The 12,073-nt window shown below is 48.2% G+C and overlaps 1 protein-coding gene across 1 annotated transcript in view; it reads right to left on the bottom strand.

The window, feature by feature from the left end:
• The window catches only part of HYDIN (HYDIN axonemal central pair apparatus protein), a 287,221-nt gene that overhangs the window by 188,457 nt on the left and 86,691 nt on the right, over positions 1–12,073 (bottom strand). The gene's annotated exons all lie outside the window — the stretch shown is intronic.

The raw sequence follows: 12,073 nt of genomic DNA, 5'->3' as shown, positions 1-12,073 counted from the left end.
CTACGTTCCCGTGCAGGTACACACCCCGATCCACACCCCGAGCGGGCCGTCGCACCCCCATAGGCCAAATGCTAACCAACAAGCGTCCCAGGCGGACGAAGCCATGGGTCGGGAAGCGAGAAGAGGGGACTCACCGAACGCCCGGGCCCCAAAGGACTTCCCCATTTTCTTCGACGGGAACCCCGCGAAACTGTCGTTCTTCATCACGAACGCCAGGGAGTTCATGGGGCGGCACGGACACTCCTTTAACTCAGAAGCGGACAAGATCGCAGCCGTGGCGATCAAACTACAAGACAGGGCGGCGGACCGGTACGTCCAAATGTACGAGTCCAACTCCCCTGCCCTCTCTGACTTCAATGCCTTCATCACCGAGATGAAGCACTACTTTGAGGACCCGCTAGCCAAAGAGAGGGCTAAAAGCGCACTCCAAAGCCTCAAACAGGGCGCACGAACTGTCCCGGACTACGCCCTCAAATTTAAAGCCCTCGCAGGGAAGATCAACGACTGGTCCAAGACCACCCTGCTAGAAATGTTCAAAAGGGGCCTCAACCGCGAGGTACTCCAATGGGCTCTCTACCGGGACGACCCGGAGACTCTGCAAGGCTGGATCCACCTCGCGGGGAGAGCGGAACACGCGCACTGCACCTTCCTAATGGCGACGACAGAAGACAAAACCAACACCAGCCCAAAGGTACCCGCGCCACACTTGGGGCCGGCTGGTCCCACATATCAAAGGAAGAAATTTACTCGCGGGCCCTGCGGGAGGTGCGGAAAAATGGGGCACAAAACGGCAGATTGCTTCTCCAACCAAACCCTAGCTAGCGCTCCCAAACCTGCACTGAAACCTAGCCTCAAACCAACGAACCCGCCGCCGCCCCCTCACCGCCGGATGACCGGAGCCACAGCAACACCGGACAAAGGCTGGGACGCTTACTTGGGTGGAGAGGACGCCGAAGACCCAGACCAGCCGGTGGGAAACGCTCCCCGCCTGCCCTAAAACGCGCCGTGAGGCAGGTGGTGGGACAGAGGCACGAATCACTTCGACAGAGCGACGAAAGCTCCATAATAATGGCGGCAATCAAGCTCTCCGTGGGCAACAGAGCCACCACGGCCGCGGCACTAGTGGACTCGGGGTGCTCGAAATACCTGATCCGCCCCGACATAGTCACCAAGCTCGACCTACGCTGCCTCCCCCTCCCCACGCCGCTGGCATTCCACCAGCTGGACGGCTCAACAGCGGGAGGGAAACCAGCCACGATGCAGACCAAGCCGGTCACCCTACAAATGGGCACCCACACCGAACGAACATCGTTCGTGGTAACCCACATAGGGCGGCCCATCGTAGTCTTGGGAATACCATGGCTCGCGACAAACAACCCGCGCATCAACTGGAAGACCCGCACCTTCCAATTCGACGACGGCGCATACCGGGCGCCAGTTCCGGCGGGCAGGACCAACCCCACTGTGGGACGGGCAGAGGCGGCAACCCAGGACAACATAGCTACCCCAGAAGACCTACCTGAGCAATACGCTGACTTCTCAGAGGTCTTCGGAGAGGTGGAAGCTGATCAACTACCCCCCCACCGCAAGATGGACTGTAGGATTGACCTGCTGCCCGATGTCCCCTTACCTAGGCTGAAGATTTACTCGATGACCCCGAAGGAGATGACAACCCTCCGGGAGTTCATCGACAAAAACCTGGAGAGGGGCTTCATAGAGCCGGCATGCTCACCGGTCGGAGTGCCCGTCTTATTCCGGGAGAAAAAAGACGGCACCCTACGGCTCTGCACCGACTACTGGGGCCTCAACGCAGCTTCCCTATCCAATAAATACCACTTACCCCTCGTGAAAGACATGCTCGCCCACCTCTCCACGGGCAGAGTATTCTCCAAGCTGGACCTTCGCGAGGCGTACTACCGAATCCGAATCAGGGAGGGGGACGAATGGAAAACTGCGTTCAACTGCCCCCAAGGCGCCTTTCAGTACAAAGTGCTGCCATTCGGACTAGCAGGGGCCCCGGGGGTGTTCATGCAGCTCATCAATGAGGTTCTGCATGAACACCTGTTCAAAGGGGTCCTGGTCTACATAGACGACGTCCTCATCTACTCCAAGACGCACGAGGAACACGTGACCCTAGTCAGACAAGTCCTCGAGAAGCTAAAAAGGGCGAAACTCTATGCCAAACCCTCAAAGTGCGAATTCCATAAAGCACGCCTAGACTACCTGGGGTACCGAATCTCCGGGGAAGGCATAGAGATGGACCCCGCAAAAGTCGAGGCGGTGGTGAATTGGGAACGCCCCTGCAACAGGCACCAACTCCAGAGCTTCCTCGGCTTCGCGAATTTCTACAGGTCATTCGCACGGGGGTTCGCGGAGATAGCCCTCCCCCTAACAGACCTCCTCAAAACTAAAGGGGTGGGGGACACATGACGCACCAAGAACCCAGGGACAGTACTAAATTGGACTCCCGCGTGACAAACCGCATTCAACAGGCTGAAAGCGCTGTTCACCACGGAGCCAATCCTCGCGCACCCGGACCCAGAACGGCTGTTCGTGGTCCAAGCCGACGCCTCAGACTTCTCCCTGGGGGCCATCCTACTCCAAAAGGACCCCACAGGAGTCCTGAAACCATGCGCCTACCTGTCGAGGAAATTCTCAGAGACAGAAAGGCGTTGGCACGTGTGGGAGAAGGAAGCCTTCGCAGTAAAATCGGCGCTAGAAACATGGAGGCACCTACTGGAAGGAGCCACCCAACCATTCGAGGTCTGGACAGACCACCGGAACCTCGAGGCCCTCCGGACGCCCAGACGCCTCAGCCCAAAACAGGTCAGATGGGCCCAATTCTTCAGCCGCTTTAACTTTCAGCTGAAGTTCATGCCGGGCAAAAAGAACTTCCTGGCTGACGCCCTCTCCCGACTGCCCCAAGACGAAGAGCCCGCCCCAGATATGATCGGGACGGTCCTATCCGCTTCCCAGCTGGGGATGGCTGTGACCACCCGGAGCAGCGCTCGGAGGCAGCCCAACCCCACGGCGCAACCGACGGTGGGGCAACCAGTGACCAGACGGCGCCACCCACAACTGCCAGGGGGGATACGCGCAGACCTCACCGCCGCCCTCAAAACCGACCCCTGGCTACTAGCAAACCCCGACAAGGTGACGATGGCACAGGACCTGGCATGGGGGGAAGGCAGAATATATGTCCTGGACTCGCAATGCCAGGCGATCTTGCGCAGATCCCACGACACCAAGCAAGCGGGACACTTCGGGTTCCTAAAGACCCTGCATCTAAAACGATGTCAATTCTGGTGGCCCGCGCTGAGATGGGACGTGAAAGCCTATGTAGCGTCCTGCCCGACATGCGCCAGGGCCAAACGGGCACCAGGTAAGCCCCCGGGACTTTTACAAACGGTGACGGAGCCCTCCCGCCCATGGGAGGAAATCTCCATGGATTTCATAGTAGATCTCCCACCCAGCCAGAAGAAAACGGCCATTTGGGTGGTTAAAGACTACTTTTCGAAACAGGCCCACTTCATTCCCTGCTCATCGGTCCCGTCCGCCCAGCAACTAGCCAAACTCTTCCTTATACATGTGTACAGGTTACACGGATGTCCCGCACGCGTGGTGACCGACAGGGGCACACAATTCACCTCGAAATTCTGGCGGGCCTTCCTAAAGCTGACGGGGACCCAACAAGCCCTATCCACGGCCTGGCACCCCCAGACGGACGGAGTCACAGAGGTCCTCAATGCCACCCTGGAACAATTCATACGCTCATACACCAACTACCACCAAGACGACTGGGTCGAACTGCTCCCGTTCGCAGAAGTCGCATACAATAACGCCGTCCACACGAGCACGGGGAAAACCCCGTTCGAAGTAGTCTCGGGGCGCGACTTCGTACCCATACCGGAGCTACCGCAACCCCCGGGACCCCAAGTGGACGCTAGTGACTGGGGATGGAAGATAGCGGAATTGTGGCCAATAATCACGGCAGCGCTGAAGGAAGCACAGGCGGCCTACAAAGAGCAGGCCGACAAGCACCGGCGCCAGCAACCGACGTTCCAGGCAGGGGATATGGTCTACCTATCCACCAAATTCCTGAAGTCACCACAACCCTCGAAAAAACTGGGGCCTAAGTATATCGGGCCGCTTCGAGTGACACAGATAGTGAACCCGGTGGCAATACGCCTGGACCTGCCGCACAATCTACGGAGACTCCACCCGGTATTTCACACCAGCCTCCTGAAACCTGCAACCACCTCTCGATGGCACCCAAGCATGGCACTGCCCTCCCCAGTGATGATCGACGGCCAACAACATTTCGAAGTAAGAGACATACTCGACTCTCGCCGTCAACGGGGAACACTACACTACCTAGTAAGGTGGAAACACTTCCCCCACCCAGAATGGGTGGCGGCGCAACACGTCAAGGCGCCAGACCTGACCCGGGCATTCCACAGGACGTACCCCGACAAGCCAAAGGGTCGCCAAGGCGAACCGGCCCCTGAACACCCTTTTCCCCGCGGGCCTCCCCCCCCCACCCGCCGCGCCCCCAGGGGAAAGGGCCCCCCAAGCCCGCGACTTGAGTAGACCTCCTCCCCCCCGGGACTCACCCTCCCCCCGCCTCGAGCCCACGAGGGAGTGACGATTGGTCACCAGTGCATGCCTGGGGGCAACGCCCAGGATGCACACATACAATGGCGATCACACAATGCAAAAAGATAAGGTTCCTACCTGGAGCTGAAAAGCACCCGACCAGCCACGCCTCTTCCCTCGACGAACTGAGCCAAACAAGCAGGGTGTGGCCGGGGCATGCGCACGCCCAGGGTGTGGTCGGGGCATGCGCACTCGGAACACACCCTAAAGATGGACACGAGGTAGAGGGCAGAACAGAGGGAGGGGCGAAAACACTCCGGTGGGAAATTTAAAAAAAAAAATAATAATAATTTTTGACAGCTCTCCTGGAGAAAACCGGAAGGCCGGGGGGGGGGGGCACTATTCGGACGGGGGGCAGTATGTCATGAGTGCCATTGAGCTGAAGACATCAGCACAACGGCACACATGACAATACCGAGGAAGCAGAGGAAGGGACTTAAGATAAGCATAGCACGCACAACAACAGACACAGACCCCAGCCGGATGATTCAGCCATCAGGACACAAAAGAGGAAGAAGGAAAGACAAAGACAGGGCGGATCACGAGGCACACCTAAGCTGTCAGCAAAGCGCAATGGAGATTGCCCAGCTGACAGCAATAACCGGCTGAAGGAAGAAACAGATTATGGGCAATCCCGGGGCACCAGCAGGGGCCCCGCAACCCTTCACCTACCGGCACAAAAGCATGCAGGACAAAGGGGGGATGACGCAACCCAAGGTGAGGGGGCGCTGACTGGCGCGGGGTATTTAAACCCCGCACCGGCGCGCTCCCTTCACTCTCAGCTTTTTTCGCGTCTAGCACTACGTTTGAATAAACCTGAACCTGCTCTTCTCCGAATCAGCGTCTGTGTTTTACTCAGCGGTAGGCAGCGCATGACAGCTACTCGATTTCTTCTGTGGTCCTCTTGTCCACAGTAGTAGATCTGGTGGTCATCTGATGTGAAGTGGCCCATTCCAGTCCATTTCAGTTAACTGACGCCCAGAATGTCTATCTTTAATCTTGACATCTCACCAATAACCACATCCAATTTGCCCTGGCTCATAGATCTTACATTCCAGGTTCCAATGGTGTGTTGATCCTTAGAACATCGGATCGCCGTTCACCACCAGCACCGTCAGCCGCTAGCCGTCCTTTCGTCTTTGAGCTAGCTGCATCATCACGTCTGGGGCTAGTTGAGCTCATCCTCTGTTCCTCCCCAGTAGCATTTTGACCATCTTCCGACCTGGGGGTCTCATCTTCCGATGGTATACCGACATATCTCTGGTTGTACTGATCCATTTAGTTTTCACAGCAAGAATACTGGGGTGGGTTGCCATTACCTTCCCCAGGGATCGCATTTAGTCTGACCTCTCTGTCATGACCTTCCTATCTTGGGTGGCCCTTCATGGTTTAGCTCATGGCATCATTGAGGTGCTCAAGCTCCAGCACCACGACAAGGTAACGATCCTTTGCTGAAGCACAAGACAATGTAACTACTTGAAATTGCTGTGAGGGACAGCATCATGGAAAGTACTTGGCACCATGCATTACTCAAAGTCCTTACTACTGAGCTACTTACTCCTTCCTCTATTCTCCATCACAAGTATTTCTGCTGGGCCAGTTTCTGCTTTCCTGGGGAAAGGTGTTACTGGCATTCAGGATTGCACCGCATTGATGCAGTAATTGTGTTTGTTGCAATTCCTGGGGCTAACCCTGTGGAAAGTCTGATTCAGGCAAACTGAGCTCCAGTCCATGAGCAAGAGAGACAGATTTGTGGGCAGATCTTTGAGAATATTCCACCGTTTCCTCTCCTCTCTCTCTCCCATTTTCAAAAGCCAAACGAAAAGGCTACAGAGCAACAAAATCCAGCCACTCTGGAACACTCTTAGTGAGGGTCAGAGGCAGAGGAGAGACCACTCCATAAAACTAATGGTGGGATGCAGCTCCCTCAAGAATGTAAAAGTAGGGCTGGGAGTCCACCTAAATGGCTTTGATTTCAGTACAATGAGAAGACCAATAAAACACAAACCAGTCTTTGAAGCTACAGAGAGCCCTCGTTTAGCTACTGCCTCGGACAGTGACTGTTCAGCCACAACAGGGATGAAAAAGGAACTCTGAAACCAAAGCCCACATTTACAGCCTTCGCAGCATCTTTCTCTCAGTCACGTTTGCCATAACAGTCAGTCAGTATGCATTGTTCTGTGCCTGACCCGTTTTTTTCTCCCCCACCCTCACATGAGGAGAGATTGCCTAAATACGCGATCTCTGGGACACGCCTCCGGCTCCTCCATGAGACGGCACTAGTAGAAACCAGCTGCTGCTTGGCTTTATGGAAAAGATAGTTAAAATTACTAATTAAACTGCTTCTTTGGTGAGTTATTAACAAAAGTTAATAATTTATATTATTAATAGAGATAAGAAAATTTTGAATGAGGTATTAGCGTTAAAAAAAGAATTGCAAGGAGGTGAGATGGAAAAGGTCCAGAGAAATTTGATTTATTTAAAAAGAGAATATTTTGAATATGCCAATAAAAATTCTAAGATGTTAGCCAGGGCTGTTCAGTTGAACAAGACAAAAATGGAAATAGGTATAATTAAAGATATAAAAGGAAACAGATGTAATCTGATGAACGATAAGATAAAAGCAATACAAGAATTTTATGAGAAGTTATATACAACTAAAGGGAGTTCAGAAGTGAAAATTAGAACTTATATTGAGAAAAATTTAAGTATTAAAATTTAAGTATTAAACCCCAGAACAAAAATTTTTAGAACAAAAATTTGTAAAGGGAAGAGATAGAAGAGGTTATAAAGAATTTGAAAGTTGGAAAAATGCCTGGGATGGATGGCTTGGGGAAGAATTTTATAAAGTGTTTAAAAAAAATTAATTCTGAAATTGGAAAAAATATTTAATAGTATTTTAGAAGGAGGGGAGATTCCACCATCCTGGCAGTATTCTACAATAGTTTTGATTCCAAAGCCTGGAAAAGATAAATTGGAAATTGACTCATATAGACCAATATCATTAATAAATCAAGATGCTAAGATATTCACAGCAATTTTAGTGAAAAGACTGAATGGGCTTATAGGAAAATATATTAGAAATGATCGAAGTGGATTTATAAAAGGAAGACAAATCGCAGATTTAATGAGAAGGTTATTAAATGTAATTAATTATATAAAAGAAAAAGAGGTAAAAGCTGGAGTAATAGCATTAGATATCTTTAAAGCCTTTGATTCAGTAGAATGGCCAATATTAAAAAAAATTAGTTCAACAAATGGGATTTGGAAAAATATTTCAACATATTATTACAAGATTATATGCAGGGAATAAAGCTTTAGTATTAGTTAATGATGGAATAACAGAACAATTTAACCTAAGCCGAGGAACAAGACAAGTTTGCCTTCTATCTCCAATTTTATTTATTTTAGTGATAGAATTATTAGCGAATGCGATAAGGAAAGATAAAGATATAGAAAGAATAGGACAAAAAGTAAAGATTAGTTTGTTTGCGGATGATACTTTATTAACTATAATAGAACCAGTAGAAGTTTTAAGTAACATTCAGAAACATTTGAAAGATTTTGAAGAAGTAACAGGTTTGAAAATAAATTGGAACAAGTCCAAGATGATGTTAATCTATAATAGTAGAAGGGAAATAGAAGAAATTCAAAAGAAATAGAAAATTAAAATTACAGAGAATTTTAAATATTTGGGGATAAATATAGCTAAAAATTTACAGGATTTAAAAACATTGAAATTTGATAAATTGAAGGAAGAAATAAAAAATACTTGGATAATACTTGGATATAAAAAATTGAAATTGTCATGATTTGGGAGGGTAGCGCTATGCAAAATGAAGATTTTACTGAAAATAAAATTTTTATTTTGGATGCTACCAATAAAATTATCACAGGAGGAGTTAAAACAACGGCAAAATATTATAGATTGAAAGATTGGTTAAGTAAAGTTTCTAGTAGAGAGGATATAAAGGGAATACTTGGACAGAGTAATATATCTTGGTATAATGTATTACAATTGGAGTCATGGAATATGAATTAGGTTAAACAATATGGGAAATGTAGACAATTAACAAAATTTGAGGAATTTATAATACAGGTAAAGTGGAACAGTACAGACAATGTAATAAAAGGGTTAGTAAGTAAAATTTATAAAAAAATTGATAGAATGTAATTCAGCACAACAAAGAATGAAATTTAGTTGGGAGAGTGATTTAGGTATTAATATTACAGAAGAGGAATGGTCAAAGATTTGGACACAAAGAATTATGAAAAATATGTCTGTTAGAATTGAAGAGAATTGTTATAAGACAATTTGGAAATGCTCTATGACTCCAATAATATTGTACTACTATAATAGAAACAATTTAAAAAATTGTTGGAAGTGTAAAAAAGAAATTGGGACTTATTTACATTTATGGTGGGAATGTGAAAATATTTTTAAAAAATGGGAAAAGGTTTTTGCTGAGATTAATGAAATATTATCCATTAATTTGCAAATAAGTCCAAAAATTGCATTATTGTTAAATTTTGGAAATATAAAATTAGAGTGGCAAAAGAAAGAGATGATAATAATTTTTGTTACTGCCTTAAGATTAATAGTAGTTAAAAATGGAAAGTGGATTATGAGTATGGCTTGAAGATTGGTTTAAAGAAGTATGGAATATTGCTATTAATGATAAATTGACATGTGAACTAAAATATAAAAAGGGTTTGGTGAAGAGGAACGATTTCGATGTTATATGGGGTGAATTTCTGGAATATGTTTTTGTTAAAGGGAAGGGAGTAAAACCAGATCAATATATATTATCTTTTTGGAGAAGAGAGCTTATTAAGAATTATTAATAATAAAAATGTGTGATAATAAAAAGTAAAGAGATAAGGAGAGTTATAGGTCCTACGGGTGATGGGTGCACTTAGAGGTTAAGTTACAAAGTTAAAAATGTTATGTTTTGGTTGTTTGATTGAATTTTTTATTTTGGTTACTATTGGTTGTGTGTTTTGTAATTTATATTTTAAATAAAATAAAATAAAAAAAACAAGCAATCTCTTCCTGAGCGGCTTTTCTCCACAATCCAGTGCTTCCCTAGAAAGTGCTAACCGCAAGTTAACAGGTTCAGTTCAGTGACCTTAATTAGTTCATAGGATCATATCAGAGAATCAGAGAATCATAGGGTTGGGAGGGACCTTGGAGGTCTTCTGGTCCAACCCCTGCCCAAGCCCAAGGCAGGAGTCCTCATGCCATCTCGGACAAATGGCTGTCCAATCTCTTCTCGGAAACCTCCAGCGATGGAGCACCCGCAACTCCGGGAGGCAAGCCGTTCCACTGCTTCATAGTTCTCACTGTCGGGAAATTCCTCCTTGTTTCCAGGGTGGAGCTCCCACTGACAAGCTCCCACTCATGGCTCCTTGTCCTGCCCTCAGGTGCCATGGAGAATAAATCGACGCCCTCTTCCCTGTGGCAGCCCTTCCAGTATGGGAAGACTGCCATCATGTCTCTCCTTCGTCCTCTCTTCGTTAAGCTAAACATGCCCAGTTCCTCATAGGATTTAGTCTCCAGACCCCACATCACTTTGCTGCTCCTCTCTGCGCTCTTTCTAGGGCCTCAGCATCTTTTTTGTATTGTGACCAGCAGTATTCCAAATGTGGCCTCACCAGTGTGGTATAGAGCGGTACCATCGCTTCCCGTGGGCATCCCCTGGGCAACAGTGATGTTACCGGCAAATCCTTTCAATACAGAAGCCCCTTGGTAGGTGCTTCTGACACACACACACAAAATCATTTCCTGTGATCTTGATACTATCCCTCTGTTGATGCAGCCCAGGACTGCACTGGCTGTCTTGCAGCTGCAGCACACAGCTGACCCATTCTTAACCGGTGGTCCACCAGGACACTGAGATCCCTCTCATAGGCACTACCGTTGAGCCAGCTGCTGCCTATCTTGTACATGTGCATCTGGTTTTTCCTGGCAAAGTGCAGGACCTTACATTTCTCACCACTGAACTGCATCTTGTTGGATAGGGCCCAATGCTCAAATCTGTCAAGATCCTTCTGAATGTTGAGTCTATCTTCCGAAGTGTTAGCAATTCCCCCCCAGCTTTGTGTCATCCCCAAATTTGATGAGCACCCCTTCAATCCCCTCATCTAGGCCATTTATGAAGATGGTGAAGAGCACTGGGCCCAAGACAGGACCTGGAGGTACCCCACTGCATACTTCCCTCCACGTAGATGCAGTTCTGTTGTGGACCACACACTGAGTGCGGTTGGTCAGCCAACTGCAAATCCCTCTGGTAGTGGTACTGTCTATCCCACATTGTTCTATCTTACCAGGAAGTAGACTGTGGTCCACTTTATCAATGCCTTACTGAAATCTAAGTATACTATATCCACGGCATTTCCTCGGTCCACTAATTTAGTCACTTCACCAAAGAAGGCAATGAGACTTGTTTGGCATGACCTGTTCTTAACAAACCCACGCTGGCTTCTAGTAATCGCTTTGTTCATTTCTATGTGCTCACAAACCCGCTGCTTGTTTACCTTTTCCTGGACTTTCCCAGGTATTGAGGTCAAGCTGATTGGTCTGTAGTTTCCTGGATCGACTTCTTCCCCCTTTTTAAAGACTGGAACCACCTTCGCTCTTTCCCAGTCCTCTGGCAGCTCCCCCGTGCTCCAGGAGCTCGCAAAGATTTCATTCGGTGGTTCCGAGATCACACCCACCAGATCCTTCAGTACCCGGGAGGTAAACCGTCCGGTCCGGGAGACCTGAACAGCTAAGTGATCTCTTACCAATTCCTTGCCTCTTTTGACCTGCATTCCTCTTCGGTCTCCCGTCCAGTCCAGGAGACTTGAACTTGTTCAAAGCAGCTAAGTGATCTCTTACCAATTCCTTACCTACTCTAATCAACCTAGTTGATTAGAACCTGTAGCTGGCAGCTGCTGTCTGAAATTGACCAGACCCTGATCAGTTTCACACTAAAGGCTTTTGTTTGCCTCCTAAGCAGCTGGCAGCAGGGCCCTGGCAAACAGCTGGCTGTAGCACATTCCTTTCCATGTGCATTCCCCAATGCATGCCTGTTTCATCTCTTGTAACCCCTTCCTCTCCAATGAATGTAAATACAAACATTAATTCTCTTCTTGCTAATCAGCCCAGTGCTGGGGTGAGCATTCCAAAGGGCAGGGGAGTGGGGGAAAAGAGCTGTAAGATTTGCCCTTTTACCCAGCTTCCTTGTGAGCCTAGTTCTGGAAACCTTCTCTGCCGTTTGGGCTCACCCAGCTGTTTGGGACTGTATCCTTCTGATGCTGTAAAGCAAAAGAAAGCTGAAGCAAAATCATAAGCACAGTCATGGTCATGTGATTTTTCAGTTAGTGACCATTTCGTGTAATGACCAAGTTGCTGGTCTCCACCACGGTCATTAAA

This window comes from Candoia aspera, chromosome 11 (genome assembly GCF_035149785.1).
Source record: "Candoia aspera isolate rCanAsp1 chromosome 11, rCanAsp1.hap2, whole genome shotgun sequence".
NCBI lineage: Eukaryota > Metazoa > Chordata > Lepidosauria > Squamata > Boidae > Candoia > Candoia aspera.
This window is presented reverse-complemented; position numbering and strand designations above follow the sequence as displayed.